Source organism: Oncorhynchus clarkii, chromosome 26 (assembly GCF_045791955.1).
Source record: "Oncorhynchus clarkii lewisi isolate Uvic-CL-2024 chromosome 26, UVic_Ocla_1.0, whole genome shotgun sequence".
Taxonomy (NCBI): domain Eukaryota; kingdom Metazoa; phylum Chordata; class Actinopteri; order Salmoniformes; family Salmonidae; genus Oncorhynchus; species Oncorhynchus clarkii.
The window spans coordinates 44,573,225-44,587,056 of NC_092172.1; positions in this window are offsets into that span (position 1 = coordinate 44,573,225).

Below are 13,832 nucleotides of genomic sequence, written 5' to 3' on the forward strand. Positions count from 1 at the left end.
CACAGTTTTATTTGAGACGACTGTACAACCATTAAGATGAATTGTCAGATTCAACAGAAGATCTCTTTGTTTCTTGGGACCTAGAACAAGCATCTCTGTTTTGTCCGAGTTTAAAAGTAGAAAGTTAAACTGATTTCTGGTCCCAATCCGTCCCTGGGGTGGCTAAAAGCCAAGGCTCAGATAATTGCCATGGGCCCGGTTTCCCGAAAGCGATGGAATTTAGACTTAAGAGTTTTTTTTACCTATACATCTTTCCTCCAAAAGACGTAACGTTACATAAAACCCCACGCAGAGAGAACGTTGGCTCAGTGTGTCGTTGAGGCATGTGTCCATACTGACAGGATGGAAAGAAAGGCAACGCTGCTGTCGGATCAGCTTTCTCCGTTCAAATCTTACCTCATAGACGCTCCGCCATTTCCTGGTTGCTAAAACTCTAATAGTTCTAACAGTGACAAAAAAAGCAGGTACAGTGGTATATACAGTGCCTTGCAAAATTATTCGCCCCCCTTGAAATTTGCGACCTTTTGCCACATTTCAGGCTTCAAACATAAAGATATAAAACTGTATTTTTTTGTGAAGAATCAACAACAAGTGGGACACAATCATGAAGTGGAACGACATTTATTGGATATTTCAAACTTCTTTAACAAATCAAAAACTGAAAGATTGGGCGTGCAAAATTATTCAGCCCCTTTACTTTCAGTGCAGCAAACTCTCTCCAGAAGTTCAGTGAGGATCTCTGAATGATCCAATGTTGACCTAAATGACTAATGATGATAAATACAATCCACCTGTGTGTAATCAAGTCTCCGTATAAATGCACCTGCACTGTGATAGTCTCAGAGGTCCGTTAAAAGCGCAGAGAGCATCATGAAGAACAAGGAACACACCAGGCAGGTCCGAGATACTGTTGTGAAGAAGTTTAAAGCCGGATTTGGATACAAAAAGATTTCCCAAGCTTTAAACATCCCAAGGAGCACTGTGCAAGCAATAATATTGAAATGGAAGGAGTATCAGACCACTGCAAATCTACCAAGAACTGGCCGTCCCTCTAAACTTTCAGATCATACAAGGAGAAGACTGATCAGAGATGCAGCCAAGAGGCCCATGATCACTCTGGATGAACTGCAGAGATCTACAGCTGAGGTGGGAGACTCTGTCCATAGGACAACAATCAGTTGTATATTGCACAAATCTGGCCTTTATGGAAGAGTGGCAAGAAGAAAGCCATTTCCTAAAGATATCCATAAAAAGTGTCGTTTAAAGTTTGCCACAAGCCACCTGGGAGACACACCAAACATGTGGAAGAAGGTGCTCTGGTCAGATGAAACCAAAATGGAACTTTTTGGCAACAATGCAAAACGTTATGTTTGGCGTAAAAGCAACACAGCTCATCACCCTGAACACACCATCCCCACTGTCAAACATGGTGGTGGCAGCATCATGGTTTGGGCCTGCTTATCTTCAGCAGGGACAGGGAAGATGGTTAAAATTGATGGGAAGATGGATGGAGCCAAATACAGGACCATTCTGGAAGAATCCTGATGGAGTCTGCAAAAGACCTGAGACTGGGACGGAGATTTGTCTTCCAACAAGACAATGATCCAAAACATAAAGCAAAATCTACAATGGAATGGTTCAAAAATAAACATATCCAGGTGTTAGAATGGCCAAGTCAAAGTCCAGACCTGAATCCAATCGAGAATCTGTGGAAAGAACTGAAAACTGCTGTTCACAAATGCTCTCCATCCAACCTCACTGAGCTCGAGCTGTTTTGCAAGGAGGAATGGGAAAAAATGTCAGTCTCTCGATGTGCAAAACTGATAGAGACATACCCCAAGCGACTTACAGCTGTAATCGCAGCAAAAGGTGGCGCTACAAAGTATTAACTTAAGGGGGCTGAATTTTGCACGCCCAATTTTTCAGTTTCTGATTTTTTTTTAAAGTTTGAAATATCCAATAAATGTCGTTCCACTTCATGATTGTGTCCCACTTGTTGTTGATTCTTCACAAAAAAATACAGTTTTATATCTTTATGTTTGAAGCCTGAAATGTGGCAAAAGGTCGCAAAGTTCAAGGGGGCCGAATACTTTCGCAAGGCACTGTAACTGTACTATAACAGGTAGTGGTATATAACTGTAAAAACAAGCAGGTAGAGACTCACTGCACCATATAAACCACTGTATCTTTTCAATAACTAAACATTTTGTTTTCAGCAGTTTTAAACTGGTGGACAAAACCCCCAATTAAAAGTCGCAAAAAAACTAAAACTTAAGAATGGAAGGCATAGAAATAGAACACATAGAACAGATCCACCAAACAACACCCCATAATGTTAAACACCCCATAATGTTAAACTATACCCCATAATGTTAAACTATACCCCATAATGTTAAACACCCCATAATGTTAAACTATACCCCATAATGTTAAACTATACCCCATAATGTTAAACACCCCATAATGTTAAACACCCCATAATGTTAAACTATACCCCATAATGTTAAACAACACCCCATAATGTTAAACTATACCCCATAATGTTAAACTATACCCCATAATGTTAAACTATACCCCATAATGTTAAACTATACCCCATAATGTTAAACTATACCCCATAATGTTAAACATCCCATAATGTTAAACACCCCATAATGTTAAACAATATATCTTGCGTGGAGCCCCAGATCGAGGGAGATTATCAGTGGTCTTGTATGTCTTCCACTTCCTAATAATTGCTCCCACAGTTGATTTCTTCAAACCAAGCTTCCCAGCCTGGTGCAGGTCTACAATTTTGTTTCTGGTGTCCTTTGACAGCTCTTTGGTCTGGAGTTTGGAGTGTGACTGTTTGAGGTTGTGGACAGGTGTATTTTATACTGCTAACAAGTTCAAACAGGTGCCATTAATACAGGTAACGAGTGGAGGACAGGGGAGCCTCTTAAAGAAGGCCTACAGGTCTGTGAGAGCCAGAAATCTTGCCTGTTTGTAGGTGACCAAATACTTATTTTCCACCATAATTTGCAAATAAATTCATTAAAAATCCTACAATGTGATTTTCATTGTTTCATTTTGTCTGTCATAGTTGAAGTGTACCTATGATGAAAATTACAGGTCTCTCATCTTTTTAAGTGGGAGAACTTGCACAATTGGTGGCTGACTAAATACTTTTTTGCCCCACAGTACATGTATTGTGTAACATGAAGTGCTATGAGTGCCATCTGATGAAGATCATCAAAGGTTAGTGATTCATTTTATCACTATTTCTGCTTTTTGTGACTCCTCTCTTTGGCTGGAAAAATGGCTGTGTTTTTCTGTGACTAGGTGCTGACCTAACATAATTGCATGGTTTGCTTTCATCAAAGCCTTTTTGAAATAATAAACTGTGGCTTGATTAACAAGAAGATTATCTTTAAAAGTGTGTTTAATATTTGTATGTTTGAGGAATTTTAATGATGAGATTTCTGTTGTTTGAATATGGACTTTCACTGGCTGCACTTTCACTGGCTGTTGTCAAATCGATCCCGTTAACGGGATCTCAGCCGTAAGAAGTTGTTAAGGCATTAGAAGAAGACGAATGTATGTTACCAATTGAACAACATCTACTGCATTGTAAATCAATGTTAAAGTTTACATAGCTGGGCATATATGGATGAGGGCCCAGGATGGGCATATATGGATGAGGGCCCAGGATGGACAGAATCAGTGGATCTCTCTCTCTCTCACATCTCTCTCTCTTCCCCTGGCTCAGCACTGAATTATGAATTAACAGCCCCTGTTTATGAGGTGAGAGGCCATTTAAATTTAATTTGGAAAGGGATTGTGTTAGGAGTGTCTTGCTCAGCAACCTCACAACAACTAATATCTCCATCGGGTCACATGTAAACACTATAATAGACAAGTAAATAAAGATGGATCCATGCACTCTACCTCCTTCTGGTAATAGCACTATGTATGAATCCCAAATGGCACCCTATTCCCTGTACTACTACTACTTTAAACCAGGGCCCATAGGGTAGTAGTGCACTATATAGGGAATAGGGTGCCATTTTGGATGCAAACCTATGAGATGTTAAGAGGTCTACTCAGTACCATCGTTGACAGAGAGAAAGATAATATTGGGAAGCATTATCTAAGGAAAGCCCTTGGAAGAAGTGCTTACAGTGGTGTTTTTAGAAAAAGACTGTTTACATCTTGCATAAACTGTGGTTCTGCAGCTTTGGGAAAGTGTAGTTGGGCGTACAAGGGTAGTTATGGTGTATAATCATTTAGGTTAGGGTAGTTTGGGTAGTTAGGGTATATAATCATTTAGTTGGGGTAGTTATGGTATATAATAATTTAGTTAGGGTAGTTAGGGTATATAATCATTTAGGTTAGGGTAGTTAGGGTAGTTATGGTGTATAATCATTTAGTTAGGGTAGTTTGGGTAGTTAGGGTATATAATAATTTAGTTGGGGTAGTTATGGTATATAATAATTTAGTTAGGGTAGTTAGGGTATGTAATCATTTAGTTAGGGTAGTTAGGGTAGTTATGGTGTATAATCATTTAGTTGGGTTAGGGTATATAATCATTTAGTTAGGGTAGTTATGGTATATAATCATTTAGTTAGGGTAGTTATGGTGTATAATCACTTAGTTAGGGTAGTTATGGTATATAATCATTTAGTTAGGGTAGTTATGGTATATAATCATTTAGTTAGGGTAGTTATGGTATATAATCACTTAGTTAGGGTAGTTATGGTATATAATCATTTAGTTAGGGTAGTTATGGTATATAATCATTTAGTTAGGGTAGTTATGGTATATAATCATTTAGTTAGGGTAGTTATGGTGTATAATCATTTAGTTAGGGTAGTTATGGTGTATAATCACTTAGTTAGGGTAGTTATGGTATATAATCATTTAGTTAGGGTAGTTATGGTATATAATCATTTAGTTAGGGTAGTTATGGTGTATAATCATTTAGTTAGGGTAGTTCGGAGTTCTGTCCTACTATCAAGGTCTGTACCCAAACAATTTGAACTTCTACTGTTAAAAATCCACCTCTCTAGAAACAAGTCTCTCACCATTGCCCCCAGCTGTGCTCTGGACACCATATGTGAACTGATTGCCCCCCATCTATCTTCAGAGCTTGTGCTGCTAGGCGACCTAAAATGGAACATGCTTAACACCCCAGCCATCATACAATCTAAGCTTGATGCCCTCAATCTCACACAAATGATCAATGAACCTACCAGGTACAACCCCAAAGCCGTAAACACGGGCACCCTCATAGATATCATCCTAACCAACTTGCCCTCTAAATACACCTCTGCTGTTTTCAACCAAGATCTCAGCGATCACTGCCTGCACCCGTAATGGGACAGCGGTCAAACAACCTCCACTCATCACTGTCAAACGCTCCCTGAAACACTTCAGCGAGCAGGCCTTTCTAATCGACCTGGCCAGGGTATCCTGGAAGGATATTGATCTCATCCCGTCAGCAGAGGATGCCTGGGTATTTTTTAAATGCCTTCCTAACCATTTAAATAAGCATGCCCCTTTCAAGAAATTTAGAACCAGGAACAGATATAGCCCTTAGTTCTCCCCAGACCTGACTGCCCTTAACCAACACAAAAACATCCTATGGCGTTCTGCATTAGCATTGAACAGCCCCCATGATATGCAGCTTTTCAGGGAAGCTAGAAACCATTATACACAGGCAGTTAGAAAAGCCAAGGCTAGCTTTTTCAAGCAGAAATTTGCTTCCTGCAACACTAACTCAAAAAAGTTCTGGGACACTGTAAAGTCCATGGAGAATAAGAACACCTCCTCCCAGCTGCCCACTGCACTGAAGAAGATAGGAAACACTGTCACCACTGATAAATCCACTATAATTGAGAATTTCAATAAGCATTTTTCTACGGATGGCCATGCTTTCCACCTGGCTACCCCTACCCCGGTCAACAGCACTGCACCCCCCACAGCAACTCGCCCAAACCTTGTCCAAGCCTTCCCCATTTATCCTTCTCCCAAATCCAGTCAGCTGATGTTCTAAAAGAGCTGCAAAATCTGGACCCCTACAAATCAGCCGGGCTAGACAATCTAGACCCTTTCTTTCTAAAATTATCTGCCAAAATTGTTGCCACCCCTATTACTAGCCTGTTCAACCTCTCTTTCGTGTCGTCTGAGATTCCCAAAGATTGGAAAGCAGCTGCGGTCATCACCCTCTTCAAAGGGGGGGACGCTCTAGACCCAAACTGCTACAGATCTATATCTATCCTACCATGCCTTTCTAAGGTCTTCGAAAGCCAAGTCAACAAACAGATTACCGACCCTTTCAAATCTCACCGTACCCTCTCTGCTATGCAATCTGGTTTCAGAGAGGGTCATGGGTGCACCTCAGCCACGCTCAAGGTCCTAAACGATATCTTAACCACCATCGATACAAAACATTACTGTGCAGCCGTATTCATTGATCTGGCCAAGGCTTTCGACTCTGTCAATCACCACATCCTCATCGGCAGCCTTGGTTTCTCAAATGATTGCCTCGCCTGGTTCACCAAATACTTCTCTGATAGAGTTCAGTGTGTCAAATCGGAGGGTCTGCTGACCGGACCTCTGGCAGTCTCTATGGGGGTACCACAGGGTTCAATTCTTGGACTGACTCTCTTCTCTGTATACATCAATGATGTCGCTCTTGCTGCTGGTGAGTCTCTGATCCACCTCTATGCAGACAACACCATTCTGTATACTTCTGGCCCTTCTTTGGACACTGTGTTAACAACCCTCCAGGCAAGCTTCAATGCCATACAACTCTCATTCCGTGGCCTCCAATTGCTCTTAAATACAAGTAAAACTAAATGCATGCTCTTCAACCGATCGCTGCCTGCACCTGCCCGCCTGTCCAACATCACTACTCTGGACGGCTCTGACTTAGAATACGTGGACAACTACAAATACCTAGATGTCTGTTTAGACTGTATACTCTCCTTCCAGACCCACATCAAACATCTCCAATCCAAAGTTAAATCTAGCATTGGCTTCCTATTTCGCAACAAAGCATCCTTCACTCATGCTACCAAACATACCCTTGTAAAACTGACCATACCAATCCTTGACTTCGGCGATGTCATTTACAATACAGCCTCCAATACCCTAGTCAACAAATTGGATGCAGTATATCACAGTGCCATCCGTTTTGTCACCAACATGTTCTCTGTTTAGTAAGTCCTCCAGATCAGAGGCAGTAGGGATGACCAGGGATGTTCTCTGTTTAGTGAGTCCTCCAGATCAGAGGCAGTAGGGATGACCAGGGATGTTCTCTGTTTAGTGAGTCCTCCAGATCAGAGGCACTACCCACCATTGCGACCTGTACGCTCTCGTTGGCTGGCCCTCGCTTCATACTCGTCGCCAAACCCACCATGTCATCTACAAGACCCTGCTAGGTAAAGTCCCCCCTTATCTCAGCTCGCTGGTCACCATAGCATCACCCACCTGTAGCACACGCTCCAGCAGGTCTGGTCACATTGTTTTATTTATTTTACCTTTATTTAACCAGGCAAGTCAGTTAAGAACAAATTCTTATTTTCAATGACGGCCTAGGAACAGTGGGTTAACTGCCTGTTCAGGGGAACAGTGGGTTAACTGCCTTGTTCAGGGGCAGAACGAAAGACCCTTTATTGACTTTTTTCTTGTCAGCTCGGGGGTTTGAACTCGCAACCTTCCGGTTACTAGTCACACGCTCTGACCACTTGGCTACCCTGCCGCCCCAATATACATATATATACATACACATACATATATATACACACATATATATATATCATAGAGCTAGGCTTCAGAACCAAGTGCAAGATTAGTTTGTGCATCACTGTTTTGAACTACGATCAGTCAGACCTACTGTCATACAGGACGTCTTGAATCAATTGACCTTCTTTTCCAAAAACATTTCAGTCATTTTGATTGTCTTTTTCATAAACAGTCCATTGTACTGCTTCTCCTCACCCTTTATTGACTTTTCTATTTTTCTTTTGTCTTTTTCAGCCCTTTCATTCGCTCTGATCTCCTTTTCTACTGCCCATGGTATATCTTGAAGCACTCAGTGTGCCGTGGCGCTTTGCATTTCTCACATGCATAGGTAGTGCGTTTGTCACCATGACGACTTCTCTGGAACCGGTGCATCGTGCTGATTGGCCAGTGAGAAGCTTTGTCATATCTTGCCTGATTTCTCATTTTGAGGGATAACTGCAATGTTGCCTTGTCTGGGCAGTCACCTAGATCCAACAGAACTGGACTCAAAGGGAAACTTAAAGAAAGAACAGAGTAGAAGGTTAGGTAGAACAAGAACTATGTATGTGTATAACTATGTGTACACCTGGATGCACTGTGTTATCCCCCCGGTCACTATTGTTGCCATCAACATGTTTACACATTCTGTGACCACACTGAACACAGTTGAGTAATTACAAATGCATATATCAATACTAGACACCTTAAAGATGATGTGTACCATAGATCTTTGTCCTAACTTTAAGTTAATATACTTTACTAACCTTCTGTTTGGGAGCTTTGATGCAGCCATCCTCTTCTCATGGTGCAACCAGGAAGTAAACAGCTCTGGTCATGTGACAATTTACAATAAACATGTGACACTGCACATCATTCATTGAGACCCTTTATTATGTCAATATTTGCTGGAAATGCATTGATAGATCATTCCTAGTGATGACCAGGGATGTTCTCTGTTCAGTGAGTCCTCCAGATCAGAGGCAGTAGGGATGACCAGGGATGTTCTCTGTTTAGTGAGTCCTCCAGATCAGAGGCAGTAGAGATGACCAGGGATGTTCTCTGTTCAGTGAGTCCTCCAGATCAGAGGCAGTAGGGATGACCAGGGATGTTCTCTGTTTAGTGAGTCCTCCAGATCAGAGGCAGTAGGGATGACCAGGGATGTTCTCTGTTTAGTGAGTCCTCCAGATCAGAGGCAGTATGGATGACCAGGGATGTGCTCTGTTTAGTAAGTCCTCCAGATCAGAGGCAGTAGGGATGACCAGGGATGTTCTCTGTTTAGTGAGCCCTCCAGATCAGAGGCAGTAGGGATGACCAGGGATGTTCTCTGTTTAGTGAGTCCTCCAGATCAGAGGCAGTAGGGATGACCACATGTTATCTTGATAAGTGTGTGAATTGGACCATTTTCCTGTCCTGCTAAACATTCCAAATGTAACAAGTACTTTTAGGTGTCAGGGAAAATGTATGGAGAAAAAAGTATATTATTTTCTTTAGCAATATAGTGAAGTAAAAGTCAAAAATATAAATATTAAAGTACAGATACCCTTAAAAAAACTACTTAAGTAGAACTTTAAAGCATTTTTACTGAAGTACTTTACACCAGTGGAAAAGGGGATATTTCTAGTGAAAGGACAGTTGAATCTGAGAGGGTCAATGTGCATCACTATGTTCTCTGGGCCTAATATACAGTTGTGTCCAACAGATGTGAGAATGACAAACATATTAATCTTCACAAAATTTGCTGCTTCAGTGTCTTTAGATATTTTTGTCAGATGTTACTATGGAATACTGAAGTATAATTACAAGCATTTCATAAGTGTCAAAGGCTTTTATTGACAATTACATGAAGTTGATGCAAAGAGTCAATATTTGCAGTGTTGACCCTTCTTTTTCAAGACCTCTGCAATCCGCCCTGGCATGCTGTCAATTAACTTCTGGGCCACATCCTGACTGATGGCTGCCCATTCTTGCATAATCAACGCTTGGAGTTTGTCAGAATTTGTGGGTTTTAGTTTGTCCACCCGCCTCTTGAGAATTGACCACAAGTTCTCAATGGGATTAAGGTCTGGGGAGTTTCCTGGCCATGGACCCAAAATAACGATGTTTTGTTCCCCGAGCAACTTAGTTATAACTTTTGCTTTATGGCAAGGTGCTCCATCATGCTGGAAAAAGCATTGTTCATCCCCAAACTGTTCCTGGATAGTTGGGAGATGTTGCTCTCGGGGATGTGTAGGTACCATTCTTTATTCATGGCTGTGTTCTTAGGCAAAATTGTGAGTGAGCAACTCCCTTGGCTGAGAAGCAACCCCACACATGAATGGTCTCAGGATGCTTTACTGTTGGCATGACACAGGACTGATGGTAGCGCTCACCTTTTCTTCTCCGGACAAGCTTTTTTCCGGATGCCCTAAACCAGGGGTGTCAAAGTCAAATGGACGGAGGGCCAAATAAAAAAATCAGCTACAAGACGAGGGCCGGACTGTTCGAATGTTCATTGAAAAATTTTTAAATGACGCATATAGTCTAGTGAACCTAATTGAACCTACTGAAAACCTAACAAATATATTACAATATGATCAGATAAATAAAGCAATATTTTCTTATGGCTCTGTCAGTAATCTTTAATTTTCAACAGACACAAAAGACAAATTTCCTTTATATAAATATCCCCATAACATGAACATTAAATGAAAGAAACCGGTATTCAAGGCACCATCAGTAGACTATATTTTCTATTTTAGCAAAAGTGGGCTAAATTTACTTCAAAGAAAAAACAATAATAGCAATTTTCTATCATCCACTCAACTGAAATATTTTTAAAATATAATTGGATTGAAATACAAAAAAATAAAGTGCAAAAATCTATTAATCAAAAACAACACTTTGTTTAAGGAGAAGTAACATGCAGTGAAAACAAATATTACATTTTAACTTTTAAACTTGAACTGAGTAAAAACTCTAAATATGTGATTGCACAGTAATGTTCACTTGTTTGAGGTTGAGGGTGATACTTGGTGGTGTCCCATCTTTTCCACAAGTTCATCAATGTTCGGGGTAAGGCTCTGAGCTGAAGAAATCCTCAGAATTGAGTGGAGGTGTTCAGCAGTAAGTCGACTTCTGTGTGATGTTTTGTTCAGGTTCATCAAAGAAAACAGTTGTTCACACAGGTATGTGCTGCCAAACATAGACAACGTTTGAGCAGCCTGGATGCGCAGCTGGGGCATTGTGCCGGGGAGGAAACGGGCGAACTCCGCAGCACCCACTGCCGCATATTTTGCCCTCAGTGCATCATTGCATTGGAGGTCAATCAACTCCATTTGGAGGTTTGGTGGTGAGCTTTCCACGTCAACAGCAAATGGGTTACCGAGCAGTTCCAACCTGCTTTTTTGTGCTTCAAAGTCAGCAAATCGGCGTCGAAAGTCAGCGGCAAGCATACCTATTTTATCAGCCAACTGTGTGCTCGGGAACGCACTGGTAGAGAGCTTCTCTTTCATGGTCTGGCAGCTGGGAAAGTGGCTCAAATTTTCTTTCCGCATCTGCGTCTCCCACAGAGTCAGTTTGGTTTTAAATGCCTTCACTGTACTGTACATATCAGAGATGACACGATCCCGACCCTGCAGCTGCAAGTTTATTGCATTCAGATGACTCGTAATGTCACACAGAAAAGCCATTTCACACAGAAACATTTCGTCTCGGAGTTGTGTTGTGTCTTTCCCTTTGCTGTCCAAGAACAGACAAATCTCCTCACGAAGCTCGAAACATCTTTGAAGCACCTTTCCCTGGCTTAGCCATCGCACCTCTGTGTGATAAGGCAAATCACCATGCTCCGTTTCTAACTCCGTCAGAAATGCCTTGAACTGGCGGTGATTCAAACCTTTGGCTCTGATAAAGTTAACTGTGCGCGTGATGATGCTCATTACATGCTCCATTTTCAAGGCTTTACCGCACAACGCTTCCTGGTGTATGATACAATGATAAGCTGTCAGCTCACCTGTCGCGTTTTCCTCTTGCATCTTTTCCCGTATCTTCGCCACCAGTCCGCTCCTGTGTCCACACATCGCAGGTGCTCCGTCGGTTGTCAAACCCACGAGTTTTTCCCAAGGCAGCTCCATCTCATTTACACATCTTGACACCTCTTCATACAAATCATGCCCCGTAGTTGTGCCATGCATAGGACGTAAAGCCAAAAACTCCTCTGTCACGCTTAGGTTGGAGTCCACTCCGCGGATGAAAATTGACAACTGGGCAATGTCAGAAATGTCGGTGCTCTCATCCACAGCCAAGGAATATGCAATAAAATCTTTTCCCTTTTTCACAAGCTGCTCTTTTAGATTGATGGACAACTGGTCTACTCTCTCGGCAATGGTGTTTCTGCTCAGACTCACATTTAAAAAGAGTTGCCTTTTTTCTGGGCAAACTTCGTCACAAACTTTAATCATGCAGTTTTTGATGAAATCCCCCTCCGTAAATGGCCGGGCTGATTTAGCGATCTCTTCTGCCAAAATAAAACTGGCCTTGACAGCAGCCTGGCCTTGTGATTTGGCTTTTTTGAACAGAGCCTGTCGAGATTTGAGGCCTCGTTTTAATTCCTCTGCCTTTTGTAGCCTTTGTTCCATGTCCATATTCTTGTTTTTGTCCGCGTGTTTCGTTTCATAATGTCGTCTCAGATTATACTCTTTCAGTACCGCCACACTTTCTCCACACAGAAGACACACAGGTTTTCCAGCTACCTTCGTGAACATATACTCCGACTCCCACCTTGTTTGAAACCCCCGGTTTTCAGTATCCACCTTCCGTTTTGCCATTTTTGATGGGTATCTGAAAGTTAATTTTACTGTGATGCTGACGACTGCTGTGCCAATAAATATTGAAATGAAGCAGCCTACTGCTCGGTGCGTCACCTTTGCATTGTGGGAAATGTAGTATTGGTGCGTGTAAAAGATCTGCGGGCTGCCGGCTTGCTGCGGGCCGGTTCTAATAATAAATCAAGATCATCCCAGGGGCCGTAAAAAACCTTCTTGCGGGCCGGATGTGGCCCGCGGGCCTTGACTCTGACATATGTGCCCTAAACAATCAGAAAGGGGATTCATCAGAGAAAATTACTTTACCCCAGTCCTCAGCAGTCCAATCCCTGTACCTTTTGCAGAATATCAGTCTGTCCCTGATGTTTTTCCTGGAGAGAAGTGGCTTCTTTGCTGCCCTTCTTGACACCAGGCCATCCTCCAAAAGTCTTCTCCTCACTGTGCATGCAGATGCAACCTGCCTGCTGCCATTCCTGAGCAAGCTCTGTACTAGTGGTGCCCCGATTCTGCAGCTGAATCCATTTTAGGAGACGATCCTGGTGCTTGCTGGACTTTCTTGGGCGCCCTGAAGCCTTCTTCACAACAACTGAACCGCTCTCCTTGAAGTTCTTGATGATCCGATAAAAGATTGATTTAGGTGCAATCTTACTGGCAGCAATATCCTTGCCTGTGCAGCCCTTTTTGTGCAAAGCAATGATGACGGCACGTGTTTCCTTGCAGTTGACCATGGTTGACAGAGGAAGAACAATGATTCCAAGCACCACCCTCCTTTTGAAGCTTCCAGTCTGTTATTCAAACTCAATCAGCATGACAGAGTGATCTCCAGCCTTGTCCTCGTCAACACTCACACCTGTGTTAACGAGAGAATCACTGACATGATGTCAGCTGGTCCTTTTGTGGCAGGGCTGAAATGCAGTGGAAATGTTTTTTGGGGGATTCAGTTCATTTGCATGGCAAAGAGGGACTTTGTAATAAAATGCAATTCAACTGATCACTCTTCATAACATTCTGGAGTATATGCAAATTGCCATCATACAAACTGAGGCAGCAGACTTCGTGAAAATGTATATTTGTGTCATTCTCAACTTTTGGCCACGACTGCAGAGACGCTCTCTGACCAGTCTCTCCTGTCTCACTACTGCCATCTAGTGGACAGGACAATACACTGTTCTGACCAGCCTCTCCTGTCTCATTACTGCCATCTAGTGGACAGGACAATACACGGTTCTGACCAGCCTCTCCTGTCTCACTACTGCCATCTAGTGG